Source organism: Ambystoma mexicanum, chromosome 10 (assembly GCF_040938575.1).
Source record: "Ambystoma mexicanum isolate Mex_15411 chromosome 10, UKY_AmexF1_1, whole genome shotgun sequence".
Taxonomy (NCBI): domain Eukaryota; kingdom Metazoa; phylum Chordata; class Amphibia; order Caudata; family Ambystomatidae; genus Ambystoma; species Ambystoma mexicanum.
In genome coordinates this window covers 1,646,295,577-1,646,314,135 of record NC_090932.1, presented here as the reverse complement: position 1 = coordinate 1,646,314,135, position 18,559 = coordinate 1,646,295,577, and the positions used below count along the sequence as shown (strand labels likewise).

General features: G+C 46.5%; 1 protein-coding gene across 1 annotated transcript in view; it reads left to right on the top strand.

Moving 5' to 3' along the window:
• Positions 1-2,624: 2,624 nt before the first annotated feature.
• The window catches only part of YPEL1 (yippee like 1), a 221,379-nt gene continuing 205,444 nt past the window's right edge, over positions 2,625-18,559 (top strand). The window contains exon 1 of the mRNA XM_069620061.1: positions 2,625-3,135. The gene's annotated coding sequence lies outside the window, so the exon portion shown is untranslated. The remainder of the gene's footprint in view (positions 3,136-18,559) is intronic.

The window sequence follows — 18,559 nt, the reverse complement described above, 5'->3', positions numbered from 1 at the left end:
TGTGCTAGGACTACATCTGCCCACAAGGTTACAACAGAAGAGTACCTGGAGCTCATAACTGTATATATGTAAACAGAGCTTACCTGGTTCATCATGCCAGCTCTGAGCTGGTCATTACTAGGACTACCTCTGCCAACAAGGTTACAGCAGAAGAGTAACCGGAGCTCATAACTGTATATATATAAACAGAGCTTACCTGGTTCAGCATACCAGCTCTGACCTGGTCTGTGCTAGGACTACATCTGCCCACAAGGTTACAACAGAAGAGTACCTGGAGCTCATAACTGTATATATGTAAACCGAGCTTACCTGGTTCATCATGCCAGCTCTGAGCTGGCCTGTACTAGGACTACCTCTGCCCACAGGGTTACAGCAGAAGAGTAACTGGAGCTCATAACTGTATATATGTAAACCGAGCTTACCTGGTTCATCATGCCAGCTCTGAGCTGGTCTGTACTAGGACTACCTCTGCCCACAAGGTTACAGCAGAAGAGTAACCGGAGCTCATAACTGTATATATATATATATATATAAACAGAGTTTACCTGGTTCAGCATACCAGCTCTGACCTGGTCTGTGCTAGGACTACATCTGCCCACAAGGTTACAACAGAAGAGTACCTGGAGCTCATAACTGTATATATGTAAACAGAGCTTACCTGGTTCATCATGCCAGCTCTGAGCTGGTCTGTACTAGGACTACCTCTGCCCACAGGGTTACAGCAGAAGAGTAACCGGAGCTCATAACTGTATATATATAAACAGAGCTTACCTGGTTCAGCATACCAGCTCTGACCTGGTCTGTGCTAGGACTACATCTGCCCACAAGGTTACAACAGAAGAGTAACTGGAGCTCATAGCTGTATATATGTAAACAGAGCTTACCTGGTTCATCATAACAGCTCTGAGCTGGTCTGTACTAGGACTACCTCTGCCCACAAGGTTACAGCAGAAGAGTAACTGGAGCTCATAACTGTATACATGTAAACAGAGCTTACCATGTTCATCATTCCCGCTCTGAGCTGGTCTGTGCTAGGACTGCATATGTCCACAAGGTTACAACAGAAGAGTAACTGAAATGTGATGTGTTTTTACTTCCTCCCTCCTAAACTAATTCTTACCCCAAAGGGAACATTTCATTCTCACGCTTTTTGTGGCCAAATCTCCCAGTCCCAGCTGCTGAAAAACGTTGGCACGAGAGGCAGGCGACCGGCCCACTGGAAGCCGGATGAACCACAATGAACATAAGAAACCTCAATTCCACCACACGTGCCTGTTGGGTTTTACTTATTCTGGTCTTTCCCTGTTATGTGTGTGTGGGTTTGTAGTGTGGAATATAGAGTGTTGGCTGAGGAATGTTATTGCGTGAAGCTGCTCTGATTCCACAGAGAGTCAGTTGAGAACTGAAGCCTAAGAGAAAGGGGACCGGTGGATGCTTCTATCCTATGAACTTATCCTGTATTATTCCTAATGTACTTACCTGTGTTCCTACAAACTTACTAAACCTACCTAAACTGAACAAGGCTCCCGAGTGGTTATTTATAACCTCAAACCCACAACTTAACAGTGTCACTCTTTATTTTCTATTCACTGGCATGTTATAGAAGCCTCTCCTCCGTTGGCAGTTGATCTTCATGAACCGCTCAAGGATGGAAGCAGCCCCCACGTCTCGTTCTTTTCTCGTCATCTGCCACCTCAACATCCATCTTTACTCGCGCGCCTTCGAGTCTTTTTCTGTCAGCTGGAGCGGGCTGGCACACAGAGACCTTTTGGTGAACATACGCTTTATAACCTCTTAACACGATGACGCCGATTTATTTTCTAGAACGGGGGGGGGGTCGGGGGGCAGGCAGCGTGCCGAAATAATAATTCAAGAGACGTTGGTGAGAGTCTGACAAAAAGAAAAGACGTGCCAGCGTGCCGAAATAATAATTCAAGAGACGTTGGTGAGAGTCTGACAAAAAGAAAAGACGTGCCGTCACAACAAAGGAGCGCCGCGTGCCAACGGCCGGCGGGCAGCGCAGGGCACGCGCCGCCCGCTGTTTACCACAGCTTGCGGCGCGTGCCCGACTCCGCGCGCCTCTCACGACAAGGGCCTCGTGGCGAACAGGCAGCCACTGGCACGAGCCTGTTGTTCTACGGCTGATAAAAGGGGGCCAGAAAAGGGAGAAATCCTGCGCTGCGAAATCACTGCCCTTTCGCCTTGTTTACGTGAGACAGCCCGCCCCCATTCGGACCGCATCGATTGACTGACAGTTGGCTTAGCCAATTGTTGATGCAGCAATCAGAATACCTCATTGTTTTCCCCATCCGCCCCGCCCTGCAACGACACGTGCTCAAAGACGAGTTCGAGTGTTACACGGTGGAAATGGAGAAGGGGCGGTTCTCGGTGTCAAGTCTGCCTCCAAGGCCTCACGCCCCACCCACCAACAAGTAGCCCTTTGTTGTCTACAGAGAACCGCGTGCGCTTGCCCCGCCTCTGACTTTTTATTGGTTAACCGGACCGGACACTATATCGGTGATTGGTTAGCTGGGAACTCTGCGCTCGTGGCCGCACGGATACCTACCAGGCCAATGAAGTGCCTTCTCAGCTGGAGGAGAAGGTGTTCAGAATGTCAGCGGCTACGCGCGGAAAACAGCGCGCGCCGCCGGCCCAATCAGCAGTCGCTTCTGAAATGAACGTTCCATGGAGAGCAGCAGATTGGCTCGGCTGAGGGTGCACGGCCGCGCGCGCGTTGACAGTTGAAACCGCCGTTTCTCCAGTGAGAATCAGAAACAAAAACAAAGGGGACGTTGAATGAGTGCGCTGCGAATATTTGACCGGGGTTAGAATGTTTCAAGCTACTTTCATCGCCAACAAGAGGAAAGGGAGGCCTGCGCGGAGCCCGGCCTGGGGAGCGTGACCCTGATACGAGCCCAGGCTCGAGCATTAACACGCAGGCAGCCCGGGACAGTCGGAGCTTCGGGAGTTTATGAGGAGAAGGGAACGGCGAGGGGAGTGAATGGGCCCCAGACCAGCGCGCCGCTGCCGCCGACCTATACGCGCCCTGGGGCAGTCAGGTCGGTGCGAGGAAGAGGAGGATGGTGTGAGGGGAGCCGGTGTCCGGAGAGGAGCCTGACGGGAAGGAACGGAGGGGTGAGTGTTGGGCTCTTTGGTGGCATAGAAAGGGAGAGCATTGCACATGTTTCTGATCGGGGGGTGGGGGGTAACAATTAGCCCGAGAGGACAGACGAGCGAGGATTCCGCAGTGGGAGGGCACGGAATGGTGCATATGGAGAAAAAATATCCGAAAGCGGTGAGCGACTTGTGAGTATGGGGCTCTGGGGGTGGCGGTGGGTGTCGGGGAAGTCTGGCAATGGGGGCCATGGGAGTTAGGCTGAGTATGGAGTTGTGCGATACTGGGGGTCAGTGAAGATCCATCTGGAACTTGGTATAGTGAAGACTGTTTATGGAGCTCTGGGGGGAGTCGGTGAAAGCTGGGTATTGGGCTTTGGGGGGGATCAGTTGGTATCGCGATTGGGGTGTTTGGTGAATTCTGGGTATGGGGCTTTTTGGGGGATCAATGAAGGCTGGGTATGGGGCTTTTTGGGGGATCAATGAAGGCTGGGTATGGGGCTTTTTGGGGGATCAATGAAGGCTGGGTATGGGGAATTTGGGGGGGGGTCAGTGAAGGCTGGGTATCGGGCTTTGGGGGGGATCAGTGAAGGCTGGGTATGGGTCTTGGGGGGGATCAGTGAAGGCAGGGTATGGGACTTGGGGGGGGGGGGCGGATCAGTGAAGGCTGGGTATGGGACTTGGGGGTGGGGGGGAATCAGTGAATGCTGGGTATGGGACTGGGGGGGATCAGTGAAGGCTGGGTATGGGACTTGGGGGGGGGGGGGGGGGGGGGGATCAGTGAAGGCTGGGTATCGGGCTTTGGGGGGGATCAGTGAAGGCTGGGTATGGGACTTGGGGGGGGGGGGGGGATCAGTGAAGGCTGGGTATGGGACTTGGGGGGGGGGGGGGGGGGGGGGGGATCAGTGAAGGCTGGGTATGGGACTTGGGGGGGGGGGGGGGGGATCAGTGAAGGCTGGGTATCGGGCTTTGGGGGGGTCAGTGAAGGCTGGTTATGGGACTGGGGGGGGATCTGTGAGGCTTGTTTCGGAGCTGTGGGGGCGGTGGGTGAAGGCTGAGCAGGGAGTTCCGGGGTCTTATTGGCGGCCGCGGGCGCCCGCGCTGCGGAGTCGCGCACTGCGGTGCTCAGCCGCACGCTCGGCCTTCCTGGCACTGTTTGTTTACAGCACGGCCCGGAGAGGCTGGCCCCGCCCACGCCGCCCCCGATTGGCTGCCGGGAATGATTCATTTCCCCTCAATGCATTCGTTTTGAGTTCCTGACCCGTATAAACCATGGCCGAGAGGGAAGATGACCTCGTGCGCCCGTGCACTGGAGGCGAGTCCCAGCACCGAGACTAGATGGGGGAGCTGCACGGATGCCCCGCAGACGCGCGCGCCGTCTCCTTTGCAGAGGCGTCCTCGCTGCGTAAGCGAGACGTGCGCTTGCAGGCAGGGCAAGCAGGAGTGCCTCCTCTCGAGGAAGACCGGATGGGAGCACCAGCGATCAATCCAATATCTTCGGGACTCCGTCAATCAACATTCGCAAATGACAAGCCCTCCCCCCACCCCCCCGTGGCCTTTTCATTTCTTGTTTTGGTTAGTTTTCTTCTCATTTCCATCGCACTGTGCGAACTGGCAGACAGCATTTTTTGATACATACAAATGAATTCCCTCCAGCGCGGCGGCATGCGTGTGGGGCGAACTATGGAAAAAGTCCAAGGGACTTCCCGTTACCTTCATGGTGCTCCACTCGGACAAGAACACACCGCTGTCTGCAGCTGCTGCAGGTGCTGGGCTAAACGGGCGAGCACGCGCATCGGAACTAATCGCCTCGACTCCAGGCGCTTGCTTTGCAGCAGGAAGGGTCTGCAACGCATTCACATCCTTGGGAACCAAAAGTCATTTTTCTTTTTTTGGCCCACAACCTTGTTCTGAAACAGTTCACCTGGTAGTGTTGTTCATACAGGAATCTGCAACCAGTGGCTCCCCGAATGTTTTAGACTACAACTCCCATGATTCCACACCAGTCACTATGATGAATAGTGGTGATGGGAGGTGCAGTCCAAAACATTTAAAGAGCCAATGGTTTCAGACCCGAGTTCGAATATAATACAATGGAGTAACCACCAGGCCCACCTAATTGCAGCACGGTTTTGGGGGTGCTTTTCCTTAGTTAAAAAAAGTTTTAAAATCATGGGTTCAAATCGTGCATTTTGCAGAAAAATTGGATATAGATGTAGAAGTTATACTCGGTTGTGCAGAATTACTCATGAAACGCTCCAATAGCTGAAAGTTCGCCAACCGTACACAGATCATTTTAGTCTCTCGCAATATAGGCCAGCATTTCCCCAGTTTCAAGCAGGTCCTGCCCAAACCTGTTAATGAGGACTGCCCCCCCCTTTCTCTCTGGTTGTGTCAAAAGAAAGCAATGAGGGTGGTTTCAACAATACATGGCAGAATTGCTACTGTACAACACATGTTAATACTGCCAGTGCCCACAGAAAATACAAGGTTTTTTCGTAATACATGCCCACCTTTCAAGTTGATGGTGCCCAAATCAAATCCTCCAGTACCTCCCAATGTATAGCTGCGCTGCCCCTACTCATCATGTCACTCAGTGCCTGCAAACTGCCTTTGTCCCTAACCCGTATAAGTATAGTAATGTTTATTTTTAAAGTGCCTATACACAAGGCATGTGTTTCAAAGCGCTCGAGGAAGGGAACAAGGGGGGAAAAACAGTCGTTCAGAGCCCTTGACATTTTGAAACGATAATAGTCTACCCAGGCAGAGTGAGTGCATATAGTACAATTAACAGATAACAGCAAATAGGTCTGAGGACGATTCTGCAGTTTTTCCAAGTGCAATTAAGGTGTCGCCATGCAAGGAAGAACAGACAGACGATCTTCAGGTGTGGTGCACTCGGATCGCGCAAGTACACATACGGTTATAGAGGATGAGATGGGTGTGGACAAGTCCTGGGGGGTGGGGTCCAAATGCACCCAGTCGGTCGAGACTGGGGTAAGTGCAGAGAAACGCCACTTTCTTGGGTCATTGATCAAGTGCAGTGATGATGAACGCGAGTGCAGGGCCCGGAGGCGAGTGCGAGAGGACTGGCGGGGGTGTCGGGGACTTGTGAGACTCTACGCCAGTCGGCAAGCTGTTCGGGAGAGCAGGAAACAGAAGGAGGAAAGTCTTGAGAAGTTTCTGGATCTCAAGGAATCACGCTCAAGACAGAGGGTGGCAGGGAGGCCCCTGCTGAGGATAACGCATTTGTCTTGCACATCAGTCGGCTGTACCATTTAAGGAGAGCTGAGAATTTATTAGCAGAAAGGCCCACTCCTGAATTGTTTGCCATGTGTGCTGCCAGGGTCACAACCAGACCTATACTTCGGGAGGTTGGGGGAACTAACGATTCAATCGTGGTGGAGGGCGCTACATTAGAGACTGAGGGCATGGAAAACCTTCTTGTATGGGACCTTTTTCTGAGTCTCACTAAGGAACGTTTCGTAACTAGTGTCGAATTGGCTGCAAACGGTTCAATTTAAAAGAACACTAGGCCAGTGGCATTACCCTAATACATGAAGGGATTGAAAGGCAAACTGTTAGTGGTAGCTGCCATCATGCTAATGTTGTGGTGTTTGGTTGAATTAGTCAGTTGCTTGTTCATGGTGCATGTCCAGATGCGTTGTCATAATCCAATGTGAGACTGAGTGACGCTACCGTTGGATTCTCTTTGAAATGTCAGTGGTGGGGGTCGGAAAGCAATTCCTGAGCAACTGTCTAGAAAACGTGGGCCCTGAATGTGTACCATGGTATACTGCCATCTGACGTAGCATCCTCAAAACCATTATACTATGAACCTTGACAACTACAGCCACAAAGGCTAAACTAAGCGCACAGCATCCGAAGATGCATAAATGTCCCTAGACACTACTTTAACGCACCACAGATACATCTGTCCACCCTCCTTAAACACCACTCTGTCGGGAACACCAGATAACCACACAATCTTTAGCAACCAGAACCGTGTGCACCACAGAGCCCAATTTCAGATCTGCACACATCAAGATTGTAACCATGCCCTCCTCCCCTTCGTCTTAGTCACCTACCCACCTATACCAGATGATGATGATCCAAGGAAATGGCAAACGCTGTTCAATTACCTAGCACTTCTTCTTTTTCATTTTTTCTTTTTTTTTTTTTTCTTCTTCATGGGCCAGTACTATGGACGGCACAAGCAACTTTGATTGACAGCAACCGTTGAGGAAATGGAATGTTACTGCTATTAGTCTTATAGTGCAACCCCTGGTGCGCTGAGTCTATATCTGCCTGTCAATTCAAGTAATGTGGAACTCCGCCAGGGCCACTTACATTGGCATTAGAGAACACACGTTTCATATAATCATTACATCTGCACCATTATGGCAGTATTTTTTTTGTTTTTTAAATAATTTCTACTTAATCTGTTCTAAGTATCCTAAGTCTGTGATTTAATAATTATTTGCTTAGAATCACATCCTTTGATTAAGCAGGGATTTGATCTGTTTACAATTGGGCACTTGACTACATGCTGTACTTGGTACAAACGTTTACATTTTGGACTTCAATTATACTCTTGTCAACTATCAAAAGTGTGCATGACCGCTGTAGAGGAAGTCATCCCACTGTTAAGAGAGGATTACCTGGCAGGGTTCCAAATTGAGGGGCGCAGAAGCTATTTAACTCCTGCTTTTGGCCTAGAAGAGCCTAGTTGGATTGATAACAAAAGGCTACCATGAGCTACTTTTGGCTGCTCGGGCCAAGTGATGTCGATCAAACACATCTAGGTGGATTTAAATCTATACGCTTGGGGCAATCCTTAAAAGAGCATTAGGACATTTCTACATTACATTTAAAACACAAGGGGCCATAAATGAAGGACAAAGTGATATGTTTGCATCTTGTTACATTTGCAGAACGCTGTGCTCCTGGTCACTTGTTAATGCAGGATACTCGGGAACTGCTTTTAGCTCCTGCTTGTCAAATCATAATTTCTATTCCTGCATTGCAAATCTGAGCATGAAATAGCCCAGGAAGGCCACCTTTTCAGTTTAAAGTCCTTCTTTTTTTGGGCGATGTCTGCACTGTGTGTTTGCCCAGAAAATAGCAGTGGTAGCCTTGCACCTGTGCAAACTTGGGATTCACGTGTACCCAAACCTGGACAATTGGCTCATAACAGTAAACTGAACTGCTCCATGTCATCAAAATACCCAAACCACGATCAGCCTTTTGCATCTGGTGGGTTCCTCAACAGATGCGCAGAAGTCAAGCCCAACCTCCTCCTACATCACAAACTTCTTTAGAGCAATAATAACAGTCGATGGCTTACCCTTTTCAGGATAGAGTGAAATCTCTTCAGGCGCACATGGCTGCTTTTTTCCCCAGCTACGCCTGTCCATAGCAACGCTAATAGTAATGAAACTCTACAACACTGTTGCCAATCGCCCAGCAGACTTTGCGTTGGGTCCTAACGACATTCACCGGGAATCAACAACTGCCTAGCAGCGCTTGAGAAGCTCAGGAATACAAGCAGGATCTGAACACATGCACGGTATCTTCAAAACCCGGGGTTAGCAAGACACGCACTTGTGACCGATACCAATTCCAAATGCCCCTCCTTTCCATTTACATACTCACAACTAGGGCCGCTTTGCTTTTTTTGTGTGCTTTGCTAATGGAGTACGCACGTTATTCCAGGAGAAATTCACATTGATGCTTGTTGTTTCAACTTGGATGTGACGAGGGTGGCATGCACCACTTCTCAAGTCGCTACAACCGCCTAGTTAACAATTAACAGAACAACATCAACAAATAATGCATCCCAATCCACAAACTATGAACTTGGCATCCTGGTGCCGAAAGTCATAGGGCATACAAGAGGCAAGAAGACCAAACTCTAGAAACATTGTTTGCTTTCCAGAAAACATTGACACCTATCATCTTTATTTGTTGAACTCTGGGTTACTCTCTATTCCCGTAAAGGTACATTTAAAAGCAGCATACACTATCTCGCACATGAATTTATCCTGGTGGAAAGTGCTACTTGTTAAAATGTTCCTGGAATGGATGAAACGTATGCATCCACCTGTGGCACATCTTGCACCAGGATGTGATCTTAATACACTTTTGAATTGGCTCACGGGGGCCCCCTTTCAAGTCCATACATAAAACATCCCTTACTTACAAGGTTGCTTTTTTAATACCCTATACATCTATTAGGAGAGTTGGCTCACTTAGTAGATTTAACTTTTGTAGCAGTAAGTAAGAGAGGTTTACTTGGAACACACCCACGTTTAGTAGTGATGTTTATTTTAACATTTCAGGTAAATCAACTTGGTTACCAATAGCTTTTTTTTGTTCTTTTTTATTTATTTAATACCTACACGAGGAGAGCAAAACGACATACTCTTGACGAGCAGCCATATTTTGTTAGGACCAAACGGAGATTCTGTGAAAACAATCAGTTCTTTTGTTTCTTAGAACCTGGCGAGGGTCATTCTGATTGGCCCTCACCGGGTCGTTATCCGGCCAGGAAATATTTAACTGATGAGGGACACGGCGCGTGTACCTCGCAGTTCCTTTTCTTTCTCCTTATGGGCATTTTGTTTCTCGAGTCGAGAAAGAGTTGCAGCACCGTTTCTCAACTCGAGAAACATTTCTATTAGTACCCCGGTACGACGTGCCGTGCTACTAATAGCAATAGAACCCGAGTGCTATTGCTTCATTACAGCAGAGCGGGAACGATATCCTGGCTAGCACACGAACACTCGCAGTTAACTCTTAAGGCTTGCTCCACAAGAGGTACTGGAGCAGCATTAGCTTTTGCTGTAATGTCACTTTGTACACCGTTTGCAAAGCTGCCACTTGGAGCTCAGTGCGTACTTTCATGCCATACTAGTATATAGTGACACAGGCTGACTTGCAGGTGGGGCAAGCTTTTTTTAAGACATTTACTTGTCTTGAGTGAGACAAGGTTGCCTGGGTGCACCTTTCTTCTTCAATTTATATCTGGCAGATATGGGTCCTTTTTTGTAGTCTTAGGTGTTGGCGAGTCCAAGGTTTAAGACAACGAAGGTCTGCTGGCTCGCCTACGCCGACAATATTTTTCTGTTAGACAGGACAGCAGTGGATGGGTCTGCTGAATGGGTTGAGCGAGTATGCAAAACTAAATGGCCTAATTATTAACCCAAAGAAATCTAGGGTAATAATATTTAAGCATCCACGGAAACAAGTAAAGCCTGTATGTTGGGCACTGGATGATCGGGTCATCCCGAGAGTAGAGGAGGTATTATATTTAGGCTATGTAGTATACGCCTTCCCATCAGTATGCAAAACAGAAGAGGATATAAGGGAAAAAAACAGATATACTAGTGCCACAGATGACGATTTATCACAAATTATGCAAATTCTCCCTTAAGCCTCTACAAAAATTCTATACAGCAAAGATATTACCAGTGATTCTAAATGGCCTAGAGGCAAAGCCAGCTTTATGGGATACGAACAGGCAAATGGTCGAAGGCCTGATTTGGAAGGGGACTCTCGGGCCGTCAAAAAGTCTTCCAATGTTGGGCCTCAGGTTTGAATTGGGCCTCAAATCATTGGAGACAATGGCTGACTGGCAGCTACTTTCCATGTACAGGCTTATCTTTCCCCTGGAAGAATCCCTGTACGAGGACATCAAATTGCATCTATTATTCCATAAATCGAAGATGCTAGACCTGTTGGAGCAAAAAGCAAAACAAATTATGGAAGAGGCTGACACCTGTACTGAATCTTTGATTTCCAATCCACTGAAAAGTTAAAAAAGAAATTGAAGTAAGGGATTGGATTAGAACTGTAGAGAATTCCTGCCAAATCAAGCCCTGGAATAGCTTCCTGGTAGTGCACAAGAAATATATAATATTTTTTTTATTTTTTTTTTTTTAACCAAACTACCTGATGAAATGGCCAGACTGTGAAACTAGAAATTAGTTTTTAAGAGTGCACCTCAACATTATTCATACTGGGGGAAATACTGAACATAAGAGGACAGAAGCAAAATGCAATCAAACTGTGTAGTGTTTGTGATAACAAAGCAAAGCTTGAATCACCTGCTGATGTGCTACAAGAGTACATGGAACACGAGTTAAGTGTTTCTCCAAATTTGTGGAGAAAAAAGAATGGCTACTCCCAGAACTTTTGGAAAATGCTGATTTCAGAACAAAATACAGCCATGACAATAGCTAGCAGTAATTAGCGTTAGTGTGGCCCTATATGTTTAGGACCACATACCCACCCTTACTCCTACCCACATGGGGGGAAGAAGCAGAGACTTACTCGCTGCTTCCTTTGCTTGTGCAACTAGTTTTATGTCAGAAAAAGAATGAGGATGTTTGTTGATGCATGGAGCATCATGGAAACTTTGAGTCATTGCATCGAATTAAATGGCATCGAATGCCTTACCATAGAGAAAAATGTATCGAAAAAAGCATTGAATGCATTTTTTTAAGGTAAAGGGTTTATTTTAAAAATACCTACTTTTCTCATGGGCCTCCGAATTAACCAGCGCCGCACTTGTATGCCTTGCCTGATTCTTAATAACACGCATGGGATTCGATATATGTTCACCGCCTCACCATTTGATGGTCACGACCAGGGCATCAGAAACTGCATGTGCAGCTGGGGAGTCCCTTCCGAAATCCCATCCTCGTCGCCAATTGTAAGAATACAAATCATACTTATGAGTATATGATTCAATAAGTTTATTGCGAGGAAGTCCCCAGGAGGCCAACCTTCAACATCCAAACATCTTCGTGTATGGCTCTGGAATGGAGATTCCAGAACCATACACAAAAGCGTAACCTAGGGAATGGAACTATTTACATCAACGGTTCTCTACATCATAACCGCTACTAATTCTGTCATTTCAAATGTATGCAGCCTCTGGTCTTTGTCTTAGCATCATGATACGTGCAGCTTCTATTTTGAACATGAAACATTTCAGTCCCATAATTCAAATAAATGAAGGTGATAATGTTAAAAGGCAGTGTATTGCGTGTTAAAGTAGAAAAGTAATAAATAAAAGTAAACCTTTTTTTAAAACACAATTGTGTTTTTTTTTTTTTTTTCTTCTTAAACTCCAATTCACGGACGGACGTCCCTGCCACATGCTCATCCCATGGATAGTTCGTCCTCCTGTATGGAACTTGTGTGGTACATTCGGCCCTACAGTGAAACAAGTTGGGGAAAACATGATTAAAACAAATTAATAAGCCTACAGAGGCAGATGTTGCTTAGCAATAATTAGCTTTAGTGTGACCCTGTCTGTTTAGGACCACGTACCCACCTTTACTCCCCACATGGGGGGGAAGAAGCACACTTACTCGCTTCTTCCTTTGCTTGCGCAACTAGTTTGTCAGAAAAAGAATGAGGATGTTGATGCATGGCGCATTATGGAAAGGTTGGTATCTAGTCATTGCATCGAATTAAATGGCATCGTATGTCTTACCATAGAAAAAAATGCATCGAAAAAAAAGCATTGGATGCATTTTTTTAAGGTAAAGGGTTTATTTTGATTGTAACGGGTTTTAAAGGTTACAAAAAGGGTCTGGGGGACCCTCCATTAAAAAAAAATGCATTGAATGCTTTTCGATTGTAAGGCATTCAATGCTATTTAATTTGATGCAATGACTACAAACCAAAACTTTCACACGTAGGGATAAGCGTGACAGAAACGCCCCTGCCAGTACTCCTTTACTTCGGCAGTGGACACCATGTAATACTCTAGACTAACCACTAGAAAGCGTCCTATGCAAAGCATGTGATTCTACATGGATACAAGCCACAGGAAGACTAAGTTGGGTCTGCTATATATCCAGTAACAATATGTGCACTGGTCATTTGGGAGTGATCATTTTACTCCTGGCAAATGGTGTGCTGGTTGCATGTGGAGAGCTGGCATTCATCCCACTGTGCTTTATATGCCAAATTGGGAGTCACTAGAAGCACCACAGTTCGTAGTGTACACTAATGAAAATAAAACATATTTTTTTATAAGCGTGACTCGTGGTTTAGTATAGTTGTTTAGACCAAGCTAATAATAATGACTTGTAGATAGTAAACATGTCTTTGTTCCAATGTAGTCACACATTTTTGTTTCTAAATGTGTAGGCTGCCCTGGTGATATTGTATTTTTTTAAATAAATGCAGCTAGTTGCTGTTGCGTTGAAGTGAACTAAACTGCAAGATAAACATTTCAAGCTAATAGCAAACCTTAAACTCACTTTCTACCTCCATTCTAAATCTACACACAACCACTATTTCTTATTTGCCAAGAGTAAATTATCGCTAGCCAAAGGCTAGTGGTGAGGACAGATTTTGAGCCCCGAACTACAACAAATACTTTTTTGCAGCGTTTAATGGCTTTAGCTCTTGTTAGACATGAGTAAGTAATCCTACGCATGGATTACACAGCAGCAATACAATATTTGCAGCAGCAAAATCTGGGACTTATCGAAGCTAGCTGCTCCCCGCCATCAACACATAAGTACGCAGGTTGGCGGTTGTCAAGGTGTTTGGCACAAGGCCCTTGTTGCGGGTCCACTTTTCCAGGGATTCCATGCTTCTGCAACAAGAGGTGCTGATGTCAGCATGCATGGAGCGGGGCAGCATACACCGGGAAACCCACGTCCTGCCACTATGAAAGCGCACCATGAAGTCTGCTCTGTGCTTCTCAACAGCGTCACAGACTGCTGTTTCTAAGCCCCGTGAGTAGCTGCTTTCTGTTCTGCTTTGTTTCTGAACTCTGCTTGCCTTCTTGGAACTGCTTTTGGATCTCCTGGTTTGCCTATGATTGCTGGTATATATTTTGTACCTGGACTGTGAAGGAATTTCCTTTTGAACATTTGGGAGGACCTCTGCTGGAACATTGCTGTGTAGACTGCGTCCTTGTGCCATCCGGAGTAGGTCTCTGCGTTTCTGTTGGTTTCCTTGTCTGCATCTGGACCTTTCCTGTCTATGCACTTGTTTGTTAACTTCAACCAGCACGAGCAGACTCTAGGTTAGTCTCCTGTTCTCTGGCCAACACGGGTAGGAGGGTCTGTTGGGGGGGGGGGGGTTGCTGTAAAGTTTTTGTTCTCCTTGTAGATGATGGTCTAACCTGCCTTTTTTTCGTTGTTTGCAGCCTGGGGGTGAACTAGGTTGCATACCTCCCAATTTTTCACCGGATCCTTCTGTGCTTATGTGTTCTCCTTCACGCACATATCACTCTCAGGAGTCCCCCTGTCATATGAAGCCTGCAGGGTTGCAGTTTTCCTGTACCCTAGACCTGCTGTGTAGTTGCCAGGCAGACCTGAACAAGCTTTTATTTAGGCAATGAACATATACATGACCTAATAACAATCTTTTTTTCAATGTGGTCTACTTTGTGTGATGACCTATTACTGATAAGCTGGTTTTATTAGCTTGTCATTCAAGTACTTGTGTGTGTATGTTAAATTGAGGTTGGAGTGTTGTAGATCGCAGTGTGGGGTGCATTCTGGTGTTTTGCCCTGTGCACTATATTGTCTAGAAACTGCCCTGCCTGGCAATCTTGGTGCGTGGCAGTGCTGCTGGAGGTGCCGTGGGCTAAATGGGCAATGCCACCAAAGTCAACAAGGGGTTGGTATAAAATACAGACTGCTTGAAATGAAACATTTGTAGGCTTCTGGTCAGGGTAGTTACTCCTATACCATTCTGCAGCGCGAGTTCGTAGTATGCCTGCTTATTCCTTTGGTTTGAGATAAAAGGTGAAATGACTGGTTGTGTGAGCTGCAAAGTGGATTTGTGAAGCCCTGCATTGTATACATTTTACAAGGCAATGCCTGCCATAACTCAACACTTTGCCCTGCCCTTGCTCAGACCTCGCCCCCTCCCACGCCACCCACTGCTGCAGCAGGTGGACTACCAGAGTGATTTTTCTTTTTTTAATTCTCTTAATTCTCAGCACTGGTAATGCCTTAAAGCACGGTACGTTATGCGTGTTGGCCATGAGTCGCTATAGAATATTTAAAATACAATTACTTGTTTTCAGATCTAGAGACTTGCAGCTAATCTAGAAATCTTGCACGTAAATTTACAGAATCATTTTTGCTGCTATAATACTAGTGTAATCTCTTATCATGCCCTTGCCAGAAGTTGTACATTGGCCAAATTGTCTCCAAACCCAAAACTAGTATCCTACATTGTAGCTGGAGAGGATACCCACAGCTCCTGCTGACACAATGCCGAATCTCTCAGTCGCTGTTAGGAAGAGGCCTCTTTATGCCTTTTGCTCACGTGGTGACGATTCAGTCTACATCTATGCAACAGGGTGGCCCCGCCAGTCCACCTGACTCTGTGGTTAAGTCGGTGCAACAGGAAGGTTAAACGGGGGGGGGGTGGCACTCGATAAAAGGTACAGTAAGCACATTAAAACCTTCAATAGGCAATGCCCACACAATATATTTCTTAATAAATAACTACATGGCTGTGTTGGGCAAAAAACAAGCAATGTCGTTTTGCAGGTAAGTTGCTTCATTTCTTGGGATATTGGCCAGGCCAAGTACTGTCACTGGGAGAGTTTAGTGACAACTGGTGCCACTAGGCTCTAGGTCGATGTTATGGCTTGGCTTAGTATTCGAAGCCTGTCTTCTAAAGGCAATCCATGCAGCCATATATAGACGGTAAGTAACTGCTTACAGTTAGAGGAAACTTGTTGCGAGCTGCTTAAGTTTTGGAATGGTTGGTGAAAGTCACCACTACAAGATATCTCGGACAGGGCTAAAAATATCCAGCTATTAGCCAAGCAAACAATGTCACTCGCCCCCCCCCTTGGTTCTACATATATGCACACCGTTTCTTACCCGCCAAGACAAAGTTCTCACTTGCCACTTTGGTTAAGCAAATAAGCTTCTGAGGAAGGAAAGGGGGGGTACCCTGTAGAAAGTGTCTTTAATTTACCAGAGCTATTGTTGGGTTGGAGACAAATGTTATCTGATGCTATGATACAGTGGTGGCTTCAGATGCTTATAGGAACATATTAAGGATTAATCTTGAGACCTATTGGGAAGCCAAAGAGGGAAAGTCCTGGGAGAAAAGAAGCTATTCTTGGTGGCAGCAAGCCTATATATAACCTATGCGTCGGTTATCCCTTGATCGTGGCGTCCGTCTTATAACCTAGGGGATACATTGTTTTTTTTGTCCCCGTCCAAACGTTATCATCTGGCTATTAAAATTGCCAAACAGTGGGTTTTCCCCTCACAGATAGAAACAGGTCTCCATCAAACTAAGGAGCTTTTTTTCAATTGTTAAATCGTTTTTCATCTACTGCTCGTTTTTTGCCCACTGTTCCTGCATCTCATTCGCAGTGTGATGCCTGAGCCACTTTTTTCCATTCCAAAATTGAAAGCATTCCCTGCCATATGCAACTTTTGTCAGGCTGACGCAGGATCGTTGATTGCTGTCATCCCTCTGTCTGCTACCTCGGACTGGTCTAATTTTCCGGTGTTAAGAGGTCATATTGGCTGCCATTTCTCGCTTAAAATGTGCTGCGCCATCCGACCCTATTCCTCTATTTGTTTTAAAGGGTCTTATGCCAACATTCACCCATTTGGTGACTCAGGCTATCAATCTCTCCTGTTCGGGATTCATTCCCAAAGAACTTGAGCAAGCTATTGTGATCCCTCTTCTGAAGAAGCCGTCCCTGGATGCCTCAGTTCTTTCGAATTTTCGTCCTCTCATTGCTACCTTTTCTTTATGAAACTACTTGAATCCCTAATTTCACCTCTTCTATCTGCCTTTTTGGTGAACTCCTCCATGCTTGACCCCTTTCGGTTGGTTTCCGGCCCAGGAGAGGGACTGAGAGTGTCCTAGTTTCAGTGATGGATGATATGGCCAGCTGGTTGATGGCAGAGGTGTGGAGGCCCTGATTTTACTTGATCTATCAGCGGCCTTTGATACTGTAGTCCACCCCCTGTTTATCGCCCGCCTGGCCTGTTAGGTAAGAATTGATGCAGCCAGACTCTGTGAGACTACACAGCACTTATCTGCTTGGTATTATGTAACCCACCTTCTGGTATAGGTCTGTACTACACAAGTTGGTAGTGTGACTGAGAAGCCAGGCCTATCTCAAGAGGGGTAAATGTGAGCTGTCGAGCTATAGCAATGAAATTCGACAATAAAAGTAACCAAGTAACGCTTGCGCTCAAGGTTTCAGTTGTAAATAATTATTTATTTAACATCCAGTTTTTTAAATGAGCATTCTTTAAGGCAAATTGTCTAACAATGTAAATGTAATTTTCAGAACAAGTTAGTGGATAATCTTTAGATATGCTTCATACACAATTCCTTCACCCTGAGGTGACTTCAATCACAAGGACAGTAATGGCATTTTATGTTTTGCACTAGTTATACTTGTCAGATGCTGAGGTTGCAGAAAGGAAAGGTTTAGGGAAGGAAAACGGTTAAAAAGGTTCTCAGTAGATATGAGGACACTTACCTTCCAATAAAATCTAGACAAGACTTTCCCAGCAATAACCGTCTGAAACAAGTTACCACCTACGAGGGACAAACAATACCAAAGTCAATGGGCTTGAAGAGTCTGCAGGGAGCCAGGACAGCCAAAGTCAATTGGAAACAGTCTATGGAGCCGCAGCACTTCTTAAATTTAAAAAAAAAAGTCTTGCACAAAGTTAGAGAGTTGGTAGAATCACTTGTAGGGTCACAAGCTTTTAAGCCTGTGCAAACATAGTTGGAATCAACTCTAAAGGTAAGCCAATGCAATTCCAAACTGAGAAAAGTACAACTAAAAGTCAGTGAGGTAAGTACCCCAAGTCTAAACAATACTTCTGCTTAGAAGAGTGGTGTTGCAGCGATGCAGACCCTGTGTTCCTGAGCCTCAGTCGTGGGGACAAGAGGGAGGCCGCCTGGAGGGCTCCTGCGGCTGCACTTTGGAGGTCGTCGGTAGCTATGGGCTCATTTCGGTGCAGCGGCACTTCACGTTTCAGCGCTTAGTAAAGAGCACCGTCGCGGATCTCGGAAACTGGTTGGGCTTCCTTCTCTCCTTGGGTCCTGCACTCTGGTGAGGGTACTCGAGCTCTGGTCGTCCTGCTTCTGGAGAGTCCTTGGGAGACTCCTGGTGCTTCTGGCCGGATTTCAGACGTTGCACTCGACTACGGATTTCTCATCCGCCTGGCACTCGGTTCTTGCAGCAGCGAAGAAGTACAGCCAGTCAGGGAATGTGGTCCAGTGGAGCTTGTCTCGGGGTTAATTGGTCCCACTAACCCAAGGGAAGAAGTCGTTCCTTCTGGAGCTTCTCTGTTGAATTGAAAAAGGAGTTTGAGCACAGCAGCAGGGCTTCACCGGGAAATTCAAAGGTCCAGGAGGATGCAGCAAGCTTAGTTCATGGTTTCTTCGTTGGGTGTTTCTCCCC